The following is a 16738-nucleotide window of genomic DNA, read 5'->3' on the forward strand; positions in this document are numbered from 1 at the left end:
TATTGTGTCATTTCAACATGAATATATTAAATTCAGTGGTAAATTCACAAATGCAAAACTTATTTAGTGTAATGCCTGCCTGTCTAAAATTATGAAAGTAAAGAAAACACAATCGCAGACAACTGCCAATGAATACATGTGCATAGCTTACAAGAAAATTACAGTCCTCGATTCTAGCTCGTTTGGGACCACATAGTGAAGCACTGTCGTTTATAAAAATTTTGTTTCTCATTCTTAACAAATGAAGCACCTGCACCACGCAGCTACATCCATGTACTCCTTTAGTCTCGTAGCTAAGCTTTGCAAGCTCACTCTTCTTGAAGGAGACTATAACAAGGAAAATTTGCAAACTAGACATTGCTTATGCCTATATATTACGCGTGAATAGCATCTTCAACAGCCGAAAGCATTTTTTGCAAATAGAAATACAATGAGCAGAGAACACTGTTTTCAACACAATTTTGGTCACTGTCATAAGGATCGCCTATGAAAAGTTTGGCATATTTAGCACGGCTAGGAAAGGACAGCTGGAGTCTGAACGCAGGACCTATTTTATTCGCGTCCCCACTGAATCTGCCGCAGTTTCTCAGCGTCTTTCAATGCAGCGTTTAAGTTTCCCTGTACCATTGTTCGATAGAAGTGAGGCGCCACCGCCATCGCATGAAATGCTCGTAAGTCGTTGATGAATCATTCAAAAAAATATTAGCTATTTTTGTTAACTGGTCTAACTTAATTCACCCACTACCATATTTAAGAAAATGTTCTTTTCGTTGATCTCATTACAGGTGCTGCTCAACATGGTCGAGCTTGGTCTAGACCCAGAACAGTCATTATCCAAACCACGCTTTCTAATTGGGTCTCACTTCGGGATTCACCCAGAGTAAGAATTAGGTTTAGACATTTTGTATGGCGGAAATATAGTGCGAGTTTTTTCTGAGAAGAACATAGCTTACACCTTGCGGGCTGAAACTGCCACGGAAACACGATCTTACTACATACATAATCAATAGTTCGATGAAAACACGTTTTTTGAAGGAATAACATGATGAATTTGAAACTAAAACCCGGCAAGACTGTAAAAAAACACAAAAAATATTAAGATTGGAGGCACGCACGAGTGCCATATTCCCGATGACAGCAAAGGCAATGGCTGTTGATTAAATATGGATGAGATGGCGCCGTACGTGTTCATAGATTTCAGGCAGATTAACATGGTCCTCTTCAACAATTATCACGCCTTTTGCATATGTAGTGATATAACAGTAATCGCGAAGGTAATTCCGTGTCCGTTGGTATAATGTACGCCAAGTCCCATTCTATACAATGGCCTCTCTTATCATGGTGATCATATAATGCATCTATAGTCAGACCTTTGGTCACCCTAGTTTATTTCATTTCATTTATTTAGCTTTAAGGGCCTAAACCCATTGGATGACGGGGCATACATTCAATTTCCTAATAGCATACAATTAAAAACTACAGCTGGCAATATTAACAAATAAAATGAAGCAAATAAAAGTACCGTAAGTAGCACGAAAGCATCATAACAACACGCTATGCTGGGTGTGCTTCTTCGGAAATCGGGTGGCATGGGAATTGTTCACCAAATTTTCGTCGATCTGAGCATGAATATAAGGACTTAAGCAGCGTTTTCCGCTTTGATAGTGTGTGCGAGAAGAATGAATTATTGATCGGAAATCTTCAGCCACTTATGCCTGCGTCGAGGCTTGTGCGGGCTAATCTCAAGGATGATCTGAGTGGTGCGTTGAGTATTGCATCCTTTGTACGTAACTAATAAGAGGAGTGAAAGCTGGAAATTCGAGCGATTATGCGAAGGGATCGTAATGCAGAAAGGAAGACGGACTGTTTTATATCAGTTATACCGATGTACGGAGAATGTAGAGTTGTTATGAAATTAGCGGCATGGGTTTGTACTGCTTCTGCTCCATTGGCGAGATATTGCCGCGAACCTTTGCACTGTTTGTTCATTCTTCAAATCTGCCACAACGCGCTTTATCGCTTTGTTTGCGAGGCAAGACGCGCCCAGATTTATCTCGATTGGTAGCATTCAGACAGAGCTGATTCTATGTTGTTCCAGAATGTGCTAGTAACTTTGCACGCTGTATCCAGAAATCTCGCTACCAGCTTTAAATTGAGCGCGGACGACAGGGGCGGCCATTCTGTTCGATGACCGCCAAGCACGCTGGTCACTTTGCCGCCGCCGAGTGAGTCAGTCTATTGTGAGTGCAAGTCAGCCCTATAAACATTTTCCTGTTGAACTTTTGTCCGTCTTCATCGCTCCTGCGACTGCCGTAACCACTACGTGACATCTGGTGGAGGTGCTGGGTTGTTTTCGCCTCGAACTTTAAAGAGCACCTCAAAAGACTTCGGACAGTACCTGACCTAACCTAACCTGACCTAACCCGCCTCGTCGAGTACGTGGAAGGCGACGTTTCTTCACCCCCTGTCTCATTCAAGCGAGGAGTTTCTTCCTTCTGTGTACAGAATGATGTCCTCATGAAGATGAACTTCCTAGAGAACAAAACAGCCTACTTACTTGTTGTACCTGCTTGTCTCTGCAAAGAAGTTCTACAGGCTTTCCACAACGACCCGACAGCGGGACATCTCGGATTTACTCGCACTCTCCGCCGCATTCAAGACAAGTATTACTGGCCACACCTGTCCGCCGATGGTACACATTATGTGAACACCTGCCTAAATTGTCAGCGACGAAAGACCCCTCCCACGCGACCAGCAGGATTCCTGATCCCCATTGAACCCCCCTCAAGACCCTTTCAGCAGATCGGCATGGGCTTTATTCTTTATTCTTTTATTCAGTGAGTGCCCCGCTTGGCCAGAAAGGCGTTACGGCAGGGGGGTTAGACTTAAATAAAACGCTTCTTCATCTATACAGCACACCTGCGTCTCTTGCAGCCGGTTCCAATCTCTGATAGTCATCACAAAGAAGGAATTGTAAAACATAGTTGTCCTTGCACGGCTCTCTTTCACTTTGTGTCGGTCATCATTTCTACTGGATATGCATTGGGTTGATAAAAGTAGTTATTACAAGGAATTCCAGTGTCACCATGAAAAATACAAAAGAAAAACTTCAACCGCAGTTTTTTTCTACGCAAAGAAACCAATTCCCAACCCAATCCCGCTTTCATAGCGGTACAGCTGTCTGTCCGCTTGTACCGCCATAAAGCAAACCGCGCAGCTCTATTCTGATTTTTTTTAAATTTATCTTCAGACCTGGCCTGCATCGGGTCCCATACAGGGCATGCGTACTCCAAAATCGGCCAAATACAGGTGAGGTAGGCTGTGTTCTTTAAATTCTGAGGTGCCCATCTTAGGTTCCGTTCGATAAAGAGCCCTTGCTGCTTTACCACCCACATAATCAATATTGGCATTCCATGAGCCATCATGCGATAAAACAACACCAGGATATTTGCATGTTGGTTCAGTAGTAATCACATACGTATTTAGGCCGTAAGCTGTTTCAATTTGTTTCTTTTTTTCTTGGAAACACGCATGTGCACACACTTTTTTGGATTCAACGTCATTTGCCACTTATCGCACCACTTTGTAATACGATCCAAATCATCCTGCAAGGAAACGTTGTCACTTGCGTTCCTAATCTGCCGATATAAATCACAATCATCAGTAAATAAACACATGCACGATGATATGCCCACAGAAAGATCATTAACAAAACTAAGGAATAAGAGCGGTCCAAGGACGGAGCCTTGTGGCACGCCTGACGATACACCGACATAGGATAAGCACCTCCCATTTTAAAACACGCATTGATGCCTGTCGAACAAGTAATTGGTTATCCATGTTAGTACATTCTCGTCAAAATTAAGAATCTGCAGTTTGACGAGGAGAAGGGAGTGCGACAGGGTGTCGAAGGCCTTCCGAAAATCTAAAACGAACAATCTATTTGCCTACCCTCGTCAACGTGGGAAACCAACTCATGAAATGACTCTACAAGTTGCGTGGTACAAAAAAATCCTTTGCGAAAACCGTGCTGCTCATTTATCAGAACATTAGTATCTGTAAGATGGGTCAATATGTGCTTAAATAGGATATGTTCAAAACCTTTACATGATATTAATGTTAATGAAATGGGCCGGTAATTTGTTACTTCCTTTTTTGAGCCACCCTTATGAACTGGAATTACATCGGAAATTTTCGAATCATCGGGTAAAGTGCTTGTTTAAAGGAACTTAGTGTAAATTATGTAAAAGTGAAGCGAAATGGGCGCAGCACATCGCTTCAGTACACAAGAAGAGATACCATCAAGACCAATTGCTTTGGATTCGTCTTGGCTTTCAAGAAGAGAACGTATACCGCGAACACTCAGTTTCACCGGTGGCATCAGTGGAAACGTGCTTGGGTGCGGTTGGGAAGGAGCATCATGCTTAGGTAAAAACACGGATTGTAAATACGTATTTGAATATGTGGCTTTAGCTTCCTCATCGACTATAACCGTATCATTAAAATTCAGTTCGCTGACTCCAACATTGTCAGATCCGTATTCCTTGATATACTGCCAGAACGACTTGGGAATAGTTTTCATTTCATTATTGAGCCCCTCGAAATATCTCTTTTGCTTTTTACAGACTTGCTTTATACTGCTCCGTTATTGCTTGTAATTCTTTGACGTGCTTACTGCTTCCAGTTTTCTTTAATTTATAAAAAACTCGTCACCTTCTCCTCATTTGTCTCAATATACCTGACGTCATCCATGGCTTTTTGCATTTATTTCTTTCCCGCTTGTATCGCTGGTATATACTTATTCACAAGGGCTAATACCTTATCCCTAAACTTAAACCATAAATCGTTTACACTATCGGTTTCAGCAAGGCACTCACACATGGGCAATTAATCGAGCTTTTGGGCTATGCTTGAGTAGTCACCCTTGCTGAATAGAAAAACCTTTCTTGTTGCACAACTCAAGGTTATTCTGCTGTCTTTTTCAATGTCTACAACAACTGCCATGTTGTCACTGATACCTTGAATGACACTGACAATCACCAAACTGGGGGAATTTGAGAACACGAGGTCTAGAACGTTATTATTTCTAGTTGGGCAAGTAACTACTTGAATAAGATTGAAATTGTGAATAATATTTTTCATTTCTAAGTTTACACGGCACACACTGCTGCTTACTCATATTCCATCACGCCATTCTAAGTCTGGCAAGTTAAAACCACCAGCAAGAATTAAAGGTCTGCTTGAAACTTCCGAGATAATTTCATTCAGCGATTGAAGTGTATTGTAATCAGAGCTCGCTGGTCGGTAAAATGCACCTACGGCGAACGAAGAATTATCATCTAGGGTAAGTGTGCACCAAGCAGATTCGACATCACACGGGATGTTTAAGGCGGCCGATCTCAGGGAACTTCGCACAAGTAAAAATACACCGCCCCGATGGCTCGGCCTATCTCTACGATACGTGACAAATTCATTTGGAAGGACTTCACGATGGCCGATATCAGGGTTCAGCCAAGATTCCGTGCCAATAACTACGTCAGCTCTCACATCTCAATTACTCCTGCCAATTATTGCGTCTTATTCGTTACACTTCTACAGTTTATCAAAACAGCGATCAGCTTGTGTCGCGTTATGTTTTTTTTTTTCAGGCAAGCATCATTTTTTTTTCTTTTTGGTGGAGCAACTACCTTCTTTTCATCATCCCATACGTAAGTTTTTTCGCCAAGAGTAAGCCTATCAAAATTCAGTTTAATTTTGGTTTTCTCGCCTTTGTGCGCCTTACCATATTCCCATAATCGCTTCCGTACTTCCCGAGTAGCTGGCGCATAATCCTGATCAACTCTGACCCCTTAAAGTTTCTTGCGTTGGACAAAATTTCTTGTCTTTCTCTATACGAAAAGAGGTTTACGATAATTGGCCTCTTTTTTTTGTTCTTGGTATACACCAATCTGCTGTGCTCATTGTAGTGATGTGACTTCAATTCCCAACTTGTCGACAACAATCTTTTTAATCAATTCCTCTGATTGGTCCCATGTTTCCGCCCTGTTGTCATCCACTCCGTAAAACAAAAGGTTTTGTCTCCGACCTCTGTTCTCTAGGTTAATATTCTCAACCTGCAAATCCTTGAATACTTTCTGAAGAGTGTCAATCAACCTTATGTTCTGCAACTTATCTACCAAGGTCCTGAACTTGTTCCTTAGTTGCTTCAAGGCTGCCTTTTATGTCCGCGATCATTCCTTCATGTGCGGCGATCCTGGATTCAATACCATCTAGCTTATTCAAGATTGCAGTCTGCCCTTTTTGCAGGCTTTGCAATATTTCCATTTCGACAGGACCCAGATTACGTTCGATATCGCCGGAAAGCAACAAAAGCAGGAACACGTACAAAAATCTGTTGACAAATAGAAAATATCTACTTCGAGGCGCACGTGCTCGTTTCCGACAGTAAGCATCAGCATACACCATAGTGGGAGGAGCCGGCAACGCACGCAATAGCCCTGAGGCTCGAATAGGGTAATGCAAGCCAACCTGCGTGAACAACAGGGGAATCAGCTGCATGTCTGCCAGCGTGTCGGCTCCAAATGCCACGAGGCAGAAGCGTTGCTCTTCTATATAGGGTCCCCTCTGGTCACGTGGGCGTCAATTTCCAGCGGCGATTGGTCGGTGGCAATCGTTCAAATTCCACCACGCGCCGAGCGCTGCACTAAAGATAATGGGCCTTGAATTGTCGATGCCGCTTAACAAGTCGTGGGTTGTGACACCCGCCGAATGTGAATGTACCGCCAAAGTTTGGTTTCGACCAAGATGAAACTTTGTGCTGCCAACAACCACACCGTGCCAGAACGTGCTTCCAAGACTTGCGAAAACCTGCGTAAACAACAGGGGAATCAGCAGCATATCTGCCAGCGTGCCGGCTCCAAATACACTCGTTTGACCCTTACCTAAAGTCAACGTCTGGAAGTAAGTGGATCATCATAGCGACCGACTACCTGACCCGCTATGCCGAGGCAAAAGCTCTACCGAACGGAACAGCAGCAGAAGTCGTCAAATTTTTCATGGAGTGCATTCATCTGCGGCACGGCGCACCCGACGTACTCATCACGGAGAGAGGAGCAGCATTCACAGCGGAACAAACGCAAGCCACCCTGCGTTACAGCCAAACCAGCCACCGGAGGACACCTGCACAGCATCCGCAGACCAACGGACTGACCGAGTGCCTGAACAAAACCATGGCCGATATGCTCGCCATGTATATCGAAGCCGAACACAAGACCTGGGACGTCATCGTGCCGTTCGTCGTCTTCGCCTACAACGCCGCAGTGGAGGACACCACCCAGATGACGCCTTTTAGGCTCGTCCATGGAAGGGCGGCCACGACTACGCTAGACGCCATGCTGCCCAATGTTACAGAAGAAGAGAACGTCGACGTCGCCACCTACCTAACGCGCAGAAGAAGCTCGAAGGCTTGCCTGATTACGAATCAAAGACCAGCAGCGGACCGACGCCAGACGCTACAACCTACAAAGACGCAGTGCGGAATACAAGCCAGGAGACCAAGTCTGCGTTTGGACTCCCATTCGCCGCCGTGGATTGAGCGAAAAGCTTTTGCGCCGCTATTTCGGCCCGTACAAGCTTCTTCGTCGGCTAGGTGAACTGGATTATGAATTCATCCCTGACGCCATGACTGCATCCCAGCGACGCCGCGTACGGCCAGAAGTTGTTCATGTCGTGCGCCTGAAGCCCTATTATGCGCGCTAAGGGACGCTGCATTTTCGCACTCTGTGTTTATTTTCGCACGATTTGTTTTATTTGTTGCTAGTCGAATTATTTCGTTTCATGCATTTGGTCGGTGCCTCTTTGAGAGGGGAGTAACGCCGCGAATCTTTGCAGTGTTCTTTCGTCAAATCTGCCGCCACGCCGATTTATCGCTTTGTTTGCGACACAAGACGCGATCAGATTTATGCCGATTGATGGTATCCAGACAGAGCTGGTTCTAGGTTGTTCCAGAATGCTCTCGTGACATTGCACGCTTTATCTAGAGAGCTCGCTATCAGCTTTAAATTGAGCGCGGACGACAGCGGTGGGCATTCTGTTCGGCGACCGCAGAGCACGCTGGTCGCTTCGCCGCCGCCGAGTGATTCCGTCCATTGTGGGCGCAAGTCAGCCCCATAACCAGTTTCCTGGTGAAGTACTTTTGTCCGTCTTCGTCGCTCCTGCGACTGCTGTCACCACTACGTGACAATATGATTGTGATGGATGCCCTATTGATGACGCGTACTGGAGCTTTGGGCACACGTATATATAGGTATGCCACTTTCTTTGTGCCTGCGGATGCGGATTTCAGATTGCCATGTAGGTGTCGAAGGGTGCGAGATGCCTCAGAATGCATGGTTTCGATATGAGATGCGAATGGTAGTGATGGAGCGAAATGCAGATTAAGTACTTATAGGTTTCGGCCAAGCTGATATGGCACGAAATAAACGTGGTAAGTGTATTTTACCGAAGTGTGTTGGCGTGAGAATGATATCACTTTCCATTTCTACATGTTTAAGGGCATCCGCCATTGGTTACATCAAGCAGTGACATTATCCTAATTATGTTCTAGAGTACTGATGTCGTCTGAGTTCTGAATAGGGTTATAAATAACCTAGTCATTGGCGAAAAGCCCAAATATTGGTTTTATGTTAGCGGAAAGGCCATTGATGCGCATTAAAAATCGTACATCGCATTAAAAATCGGCACACGTATATATAGGTATGCCACTTTCTTTGTGCCTGCGGATGCGGATTTAAGATTGCCATGTAGGTGTCGAAGGGTGCGAGATGCCTCAGAACGCATGGTTTCGATATGAGACACGAATGGTAGTGATGGAGCGAAATGCAGATTAGGTACTTATAGGTTTCGGCCAAGCTGATATGGCACGAAATAAACGTGGTAAGTGTATTTTACCGAAGTGTGTTGGCGTGAGAATGATATCACTTTGCATTTCTACAAGTTTAAGGGCATCCGCCATTGGTTACATCAAGCAGTGACATTATCCTAATTATGTTCTAGAGTACTGATGTCGTCTGAGTTCTGAATAGGGTTATAAATAACCTAGCCATTGGCGAAAAGCCCAAATATTGGTTTTATGTTAGCGGAAAGGCCATTGATGCGCATTAAAAATAGCAGTGGTGCTAAACCTGCACCTTGAGGAACGCCGTGTGATACGCTAGCGAATAAAGAGTTAATGGTATTAGCAGTGGTAAACAGAACTCGACCTTTCTGGAAAAGTTCCATCTATCATATTAGGTTCTGAGGGACTCCAAGGGAAGGTAAGTAAATGAGTAAATAATTGTGAGGTACTAGATCGAATGCACTATAACAGCACAGAAATATGGTATCAATCTGAAAGAGTTCATCCCTATATAAAGTAACAAATCATGTGTAAATTATGCCATTTCAGTTTCACAGGACCGTTGCTCACAGAAACATAGTTGTAGCGGGTAGGAGAAGTTAGTGAATTCGAGATGGGTCATTAGGATGGAAGCATGTATGCATTCAAGGATACTGTTCAAGGACGGAGTACAATTCAGGCAAACGTTCCTGTAAATAGGAAGCTCTTTGTTTCCTGTTTTAAAAAGTTCGACAATTTAAACTATTTTCCAAACGTTGGGAAGGACCGAGATTTGCAGGCATTTCTAAAATATATGGCGCAGTATATCACTCGATATTTAAATGGTAACTTTTGTGGCCGTTTCTTAATATTGTGGCAGCCTGCTGATGATGTTATCTTAAGGCTGTCTATTAGTTTCGATATGCCCTCTGCGAGTATCTGAACATGAGGCAAAGCTATGGAGCAGAAGTTTGGTAAGGGCTCAAGGCCAAACTTGGGAGTGGCAATAAAGACAAACGTGAAGTAATGAATGGCTTTTGTGCACTCAAAGGGTTTGATGGGCCCGTCATCCTTGTTATTGCGCGCAATTTGATTTCTTTATGGTTCAGTCCCAATAATACTCGAGAATTTCGGAGGGTTGGTGTGCAGTATTGCGCGTAAATCGGAAACTAAAGTCAGAAATAAAGTCTAGCCGGTGTTCAGTTTCACATAAATCAGAAAGTAGCCACAAAATATGGCACATAACTTTAAAAGCTACAGCTTCGCGACGGAGACCAATGGTGAATCAATATTGGTAGCCGCAGTGATTACCTTATCACATCATGTACTTTTCTGTGTAAATTGATATAAAGATGAGCTTAGAGGAAGACGAGTCTTCTTTTTGTTTGACGAAATTCCGAATTTATGGTGATGATGGGAGTGCCATGCTACTTACAGAGACCCACATAATCAAGAGTTTGACGGATACTCCGCCTGGAAGGGAGGAACATGACGAAAGTAAAAGAAACTATCCCGTTAAGAGTATATTAGGCTGACGGAAACTTGATGTATCGAGGCTAGTACGGATCTTATGCTCACAATGGCAGCAAACGTAATGGTTGTTGTTTAATTAGTGTGAGATAGTGCAGTACGTTTGTGTATAACTTAGGCAGGTTGCCATGCGTGGTGTTAATCACTTGTAGCGTCGACTGAATACGCAGTCATACTAATAGTAATCGCAGCGACATTAGCTTGTTGGTTCCTGCAATGGACGCTGAGTTCCCGTCTATATTCACTAACTACTTTTAGTAACCTGTACCCTAAAACCTCTGCCCTAACATGCGTGGGCACCATTATGAATATATTCGATATAAAAACAATCAATGTTTCTCTTTTACCGCAGCTATCCACTGGTTTTGGAACCGAGCTTTGCGCTGGAGGCACAGATGACACTAAGACGCCGAGGGCACACACTTAATGTCGACCATGAGGATCTGCAGTTTCACCGCGCTGGTCACGCTCACATCCTGGCTCGGGCAACGAACTGGTGGTCCAAGGAACAAGCAAACCAGCAGTCAATACCCAATGGTTCTATCTGGTGTGGCGTGGAGCCTCGCATCAACAGCGTTGCCCTCGGCTACTGAACAAGATCAAGTATAGAAGGGTGCAGAGGGTGGCAGCGGTAGTATATCATCAGGGAAAAATGACGCGGAACCCTTCTGAAGATGACGGTGGATGTTTTAATGCAATCAGAATTGAAGCTATTGTCACGTGGTCGTGACGTCAAAGAACACAGTAGCAATACTGAGAAAGGCAAAAACTAGCTTTTATTGGGCGAACCTGTGCCCACAAAACAGGCTACACTTAAAGCACAACGAGAGCTGCGACCACAGTCGGCGGTCGTCGTAAATCTGATCAGCGGGTCAAGCGCGTCGGCTTTTATACAGCAGTCATCGAATGTTCCAGGCTAAACGTTGGGACCCTCATGTCTTCTACAAAGTTCTACACCATTCGTGTCAAGCGATGAAATCAGATAATACAAGGTTCGGCGACAACAGACAGCGGATAGAAGCATCGATAACTTTCCAGGGACTTCGTATACATGCAGGCGCGTCCCGCGCTGTGCGATAACATTTGTTGGGTGGCGAAACCTGGTCGCGCGATAAAGATAAGTACACGTGTCAATATACCCTCTTAAAAAGCATCGACCCGATGCTGCAAACAAACGAAGGTAATAAACAAAAGCACTCGTAGCAAAGAAAAGAACAAAAATGGCGAAGTTCGTCAGCGTCCATAAAAGGGTTTAAGGCGCACCACGTGGACCACTTCAGATCGTGCGTGGCGCCGCTGTGAATGCGAAATGCCGTCTGGCACGACCTCATAGTCCAGAGCGCCAATACGTCGGATGACCTTGTAGGGTCCGAAATAGCGTCGGAGTAGTTTGTCACTGAGTCCTCGTCGGCGTATCGGGGTCCAGACCCAAACACGGTCGCCAGGTTGGTACTCGACGAAGTGTCGTCGGAGGTTGTAGTGTCGGCTGTCGGTCCTCTGCTGGCTCTTGATTCGCAGGCGGGCGAGCTGTCGGGCTCCTTCGGCGCGCTGGAGATAGCTAGCGGCGTCAACATTCTCTTCGCCAATTACGTGCGGCAGCATGGCGTCAAGCGTCGTCGTCGGGTTCCTGCCGTAAACCAGCTTAAACGGCGTGATCTGTGTTGTTTCTTGCACCGCCGTGTTGTGCGCAAAGGTAACGTACGACAGGACGGCGTCCCACGTCTTGTGTTCGACGTCGACGTACATTGCTAGCATGTCGGCGAGGGTCTTGTTCAGGCGCTCCGTGAAACCATTCGTCTGCGGATGGTAGGCAGTTGTCCTCCTGTGGCTTGTCTGGCTGTACTGCAGAATGGCTTGGGTGAGCTCTGCTCTAAAAGCCGTTCCTCTGTCCGTGATGAGGACTTCTGGGGCACCATGTCGCAGCAGGATGTTCTCCACGAAAAATTTCGCCACTTCGGCTGCGCTGCCTTTTGGTAGAGCTTTAGTTTCAGCAAAACGGGCAAGACAGTCCCTCGCCACGACGATCCACTTATTCCCGGATGTTGATATCGGAAACGGCCCCAACAAATCCATCCCAATCTGCTGGAATGGTCGGCGAGGAGGTTCGATCGGCTGTAGCAATCCTGCTGGCCTTGTCGGTGGTGTCTTGCGCCGTTGACAGTCTCGGCATGTCTTGACGTAACGGGTGACGTCGGCGGTCAGACGCGGCCAGTAATACCTTTCTTGTATTCTCGACAGCGTCCGGGAGAATCCGAGGTACCCAGCGGTTGGATCGTCGTGTAGGGCGTGCAGTATTTCTGGACGTAGCCCTGACGGTACAACAAGAAGGTAGCTGGCGCGGACTGGTGAGAAGTTCTTCACGAGCAGGTTGTTTTGTAGCGTGAATGAAGACAACGCGCGCTTAAATCTCCTAGGAACAACGTCGGTGTTCCCTTCCAAATACTCGACGAGGCCTTTTAGCTCCGGGTCGGCTTCTTGCTGTTTAGTGAAGTCTTCCGCGCTTATTATCCCAAGGAAGGCGTCGTCGTCCTCGTCGTCTTACGGCGGGGGATCGATGGGGGCGCGCGATACGCAGTCGGCGTCGGAGTGTTTTCTTCCGGACTTGTATATTACCGTGACGTCATATTCTTGTAGTCTGAGGCTCCACCGCGCCAGCCGTCCTGAAGGTTCCTTTACGTTAACTAGCGAACACAATGCGTGATGGTCACTGACGACTTTGAATGGCCTGCCATAGAGGTAAGGGCGGAATTTAGCTGTAGCCCAAATGATGGCGAGGCATTCCTTATAAGGGCGGAATTTAGCTGTAGCCCAAATGATGGCGAGGCATTCCTTTTCAGTCGTAGAATAGTTGCTTTCCGCTTTTGACAGCGACCGGCTAGCATACGATATCACCCTTTCAAGTCCTTCTTTCCTCTGGACTAGGACGGCACCGAGGCCTAGGCTACTGGCGTCAGTGTGGATTTCGGTATCGGCGTCCTCGTCGAAGTGTGCAAGTACCGGCAGCGACTGCATGCGTCGTTTGAGTTCTTGAAATGCCTTGGCCTGCGGCGTTTCCCACTTGAACGCGACATCACATTTGGTTAGATGTGTTAGCGGCTCCGCGATGCGTGAAAAGTCCTTGACAAAGCGCCTATAGTAGGCTCACATGCCAAGGAATCTGCGCACTGCCTTCTTGTCGGTTGGCTGCGGGAACTTTGCGATGGTAGCTGTCTTCTGTGGGTCGGGGCGTACTCTTATTTGCTGATCACGCGGCCTAGGAACAAAAGCTCACCGTAAGCGAAACGGCACTTTTCCGGCTTCAGAGTGAGCCCTGATGACTTGATGGCTTCTAACACTGTCGCAAGCCGCCTAAGGTGATCGTAGAAATTTCCGGCGAAGACAACGAAGTCATCCAGGTAAACAAGGCACGTCTGCCACTTCAGTCCTGCTAACACCGTGTCCATGACGCGCTGAAACGTTGCAGGCGCCGAGCAAAGTCCGAATGGCATGAGCTTGAGCTCGTAGAGGCCGTCTGGCGTGATGAAGGCAGTCTTTTCGCGATCTCTCTCGTCGACTTCTATTTGCCAGTAGCCAGACGTCAGGTCCATCGACGAAAAGTATTTAGCGTTGCAGAGCCGATCCAATGCGTCGTCTATCCGTGGAAGGGGGTACACATCCTTCTTTGTGATCTTGTTCAGTCGACGATAATCGGCGCAGAAGCGTAGGCTTCCGTCCTTTTTCTTTACCAGGACTACAGGAGAGGCCCACGGGCGTTTCGACGGCTGGATGATGTCGTGCAGCATTTCGTCGACTTGTTGCCTAATAGCTTCACGTTCTCGCGTCGAAACTCGGTAAGATCTCTGGTGGAGTGGTCGAGCGCTCTCTTCGGTTATTATGCGGTGCTTGGCGACTGGTGTTTGTCGAATCCTCGATGACGTCGAAAAGCAGTCTTTGTATCATCGGAGAAGATTTCTGATCTCTTGCTGCTTACTCATAGGAAGACTTGGATTCACGTCGAAGTCTGGTTCGGGCACAATTCTCATCGGGGTAGATGCGGCTGAATCCGACAGGACAAAGGCATTGCTGGTTTCCATGATTCCCTCGATGTATGCGATTGTCGTGCCTTTGTTGATGTGCTTGAACTCTTGGCTGAAGTTGGTTAGCATAACTTCCACTTGCCCTCCGTGGAGTCGAGCGATTCCTCTTGCGACGCAAATTTCACGGTCGAACAGTAGATGTTGGTCACCCCCGATGACGCCTTCTACGTCAGCGGGTGTTTCAGTGCTGACGGAAATAATAATGCTGGAGCGTGGTGGGATGCTCACTTGATCTTCAAGCACACTCAAGGCGTGGTGACTACGACAGCTCTCCAGCGGTATCGCTTGATCTTGTGACAGCGTTATCGATTTCGACTTCAGGTCGATGACTGCGCCATGTTGATTCAGGAAGTCCATACCGAGAATGACGTCTCGTGAACACTGTTGCAGGAAAACGAAGGTGGCAGGGTAAGTCCGGTCATGAACGGTAATTCTTGCCGTGCAGATTCCAGTCGGCGTAATGAGGTGTCCTCCCGCGGTCCGAATTTGTAGACATGGACGAAAAGCACCTCCACCAGATGTCATGTGGTCGTGACGTCAAAGAACACAGTAGGAATACTGTGAAAGGCAAAAAACTAGCTTTTATTGGGCGAACCTGTGCCCAAAAACAGGCTACACTTAAAGCACAACGAGAGTGGCGAACACACTCGGCGATCGTCGTAAATCTGATCAGCGGGTCAAGCGCGTCGGCTTTTATACAGCAGTCATCGAATGTTCCAGGCTAAACGTTGGGACCCGCATGCCTTCTACAAAGTTCTACACCATTCGTGTCAAGCGATGAAATCAGATAATACAAGGTTCGGCGACAACAGACAGCGGATAGAAGCATCGATAACTTTCCAGAGACTTCGGATACATGCAGGCGCGTCCCGCGCTGTGCGATAACATTTGTTAGGTGGCGAAACCTGGTCGCCCGATAAAGATAAGTACACGTGTCACAATATAGCGACACAATCTATATATACCTTCTTTTAGGTCCTTAGTTGTCATTCTCAAATTTTCATTTCTTCGACAAAATGAGAAACAAACACTCACTTCAATCGACCTAATTTGCTGTGACTCACTTGCCAGAGTCTGCCAATGCTATGAAAGCCTGATGACGATGCACTGATGCCAAGAGAACGGTGTAGAAGGAATGACCTCGATGCAATGACAAAGGTAGTATGACGGCAAAAGCATACCGATATTAGTACAACACATCTGAAATGAGAACGATAGCATCAAGACGACTACAGCTGGACGATGTCGGCATCTGCGAATGAGACAATCGCTACTGTAGGACGATGACGGCTTGACTATGATGGCATAACGAAAGTTTGCTGACGAAATGGAAATGACGACGATGGCACGACCATGACGACATAACGGTCAGTGGCCCAAGCTTGTAGACTACTTGCGTCACTATGTCGGCATGAGAGGCTGTTTAGATAATTAAAACATAGACTCATAATGTCTGAAGTAGGCCAAGAACACTAAGGGCATAGGTACCGCAGTTGAAAGGTGAATCTTCATCTATAAGGACTGCTAAATAAAAATCCATCAGACCTCATCTCACTATGGTTGTCGATAATATTGCGATTAGGATTTGATAAGTACAGCCGCACACCATATTACACGAGGACGAAGTAGCGATGACATAGCAACGGCAAGGGGACAATGGGAGGGAGGCGAATGTATTTTATTTACAAATGCTGCTGTATAAAATTTAGACATAGCAGGAGTGGGTATGTACATCAAGATAACATACAATCGACATGGCAAATGTAAGCGAACATCGTCCACAAAACGCTCAAGTGGCAATTCTCGGAGATTAGTATGTAGCGTGTTCCACATTTCAACGGTAAATGGCAAGAAAAAAAATTTGAAGCTATCTAAGTGAGCTCGAAAGGGAACAGTAATTAAGGGATAGGATCTTCGCGTTACACGTGCCGAGGAGCCAACAAATGTCACAGGTATGTCGACAATCAAAGAAGCATGTACAATTTTGTGCAACATTATAATCCTTTCACACGTGCGCCTATGTGCCAACGGCTAAAGCGATAGCAGGCCAGCATGCAGAGAAGGGGAGAAATTGCGATCGTATCGATTATAAATAAATCTAATATCATTCTTCTGCACAGCCTCAAGCTTTGATACATCAGATGCGCAGTGGGAGGACTAGACAACAGATGCATATTCTAGAGTGGGCCTCACGAGGGATCTGTAAGCTGCTAGTTTGCATTCCTTGGTTACTGGTTTTTTTTTAATATCTAAGTCC

The 16738-nt window shown here is 46.1% G+C and overlaps 1 long non-coding RNA gene across 1 annotated transcript; it reads left to right on the plus strand.

The window, feature by feature from the left end:
- The first annotated feature begins 6710 nt into the window (after positions 1-6710).
- On the plus strand, positions 6711-11103 carry LOC139048402 (uncharacterized). The gene is made up of 2 exons (XR_011507665.1): positions 6711-8305; positions 10758-11103. It is a non-coding gene; the product is annotated as an uncharacterized lncRNA (long non-coding RNA).
- Positions 11104-16738: the final 5635 nt, after the last annotated feature.

This window comes from Dermacentor albipictus, chromosome 8, assembly GCF_038994185.2.
Source record: "Dermacentor albipictus isolate Rhodes 1998 colony chromosome 8, USDA_Dalb.pri_finalv2, whole genome shotgun sequence".
Classification (NCBI taxonomy): Eukaryota; Metazoa; Arthropoda; class Arachnida; order Ixodida; family Ixodidae; genus Dermacentor; species Dermacentor albipictus.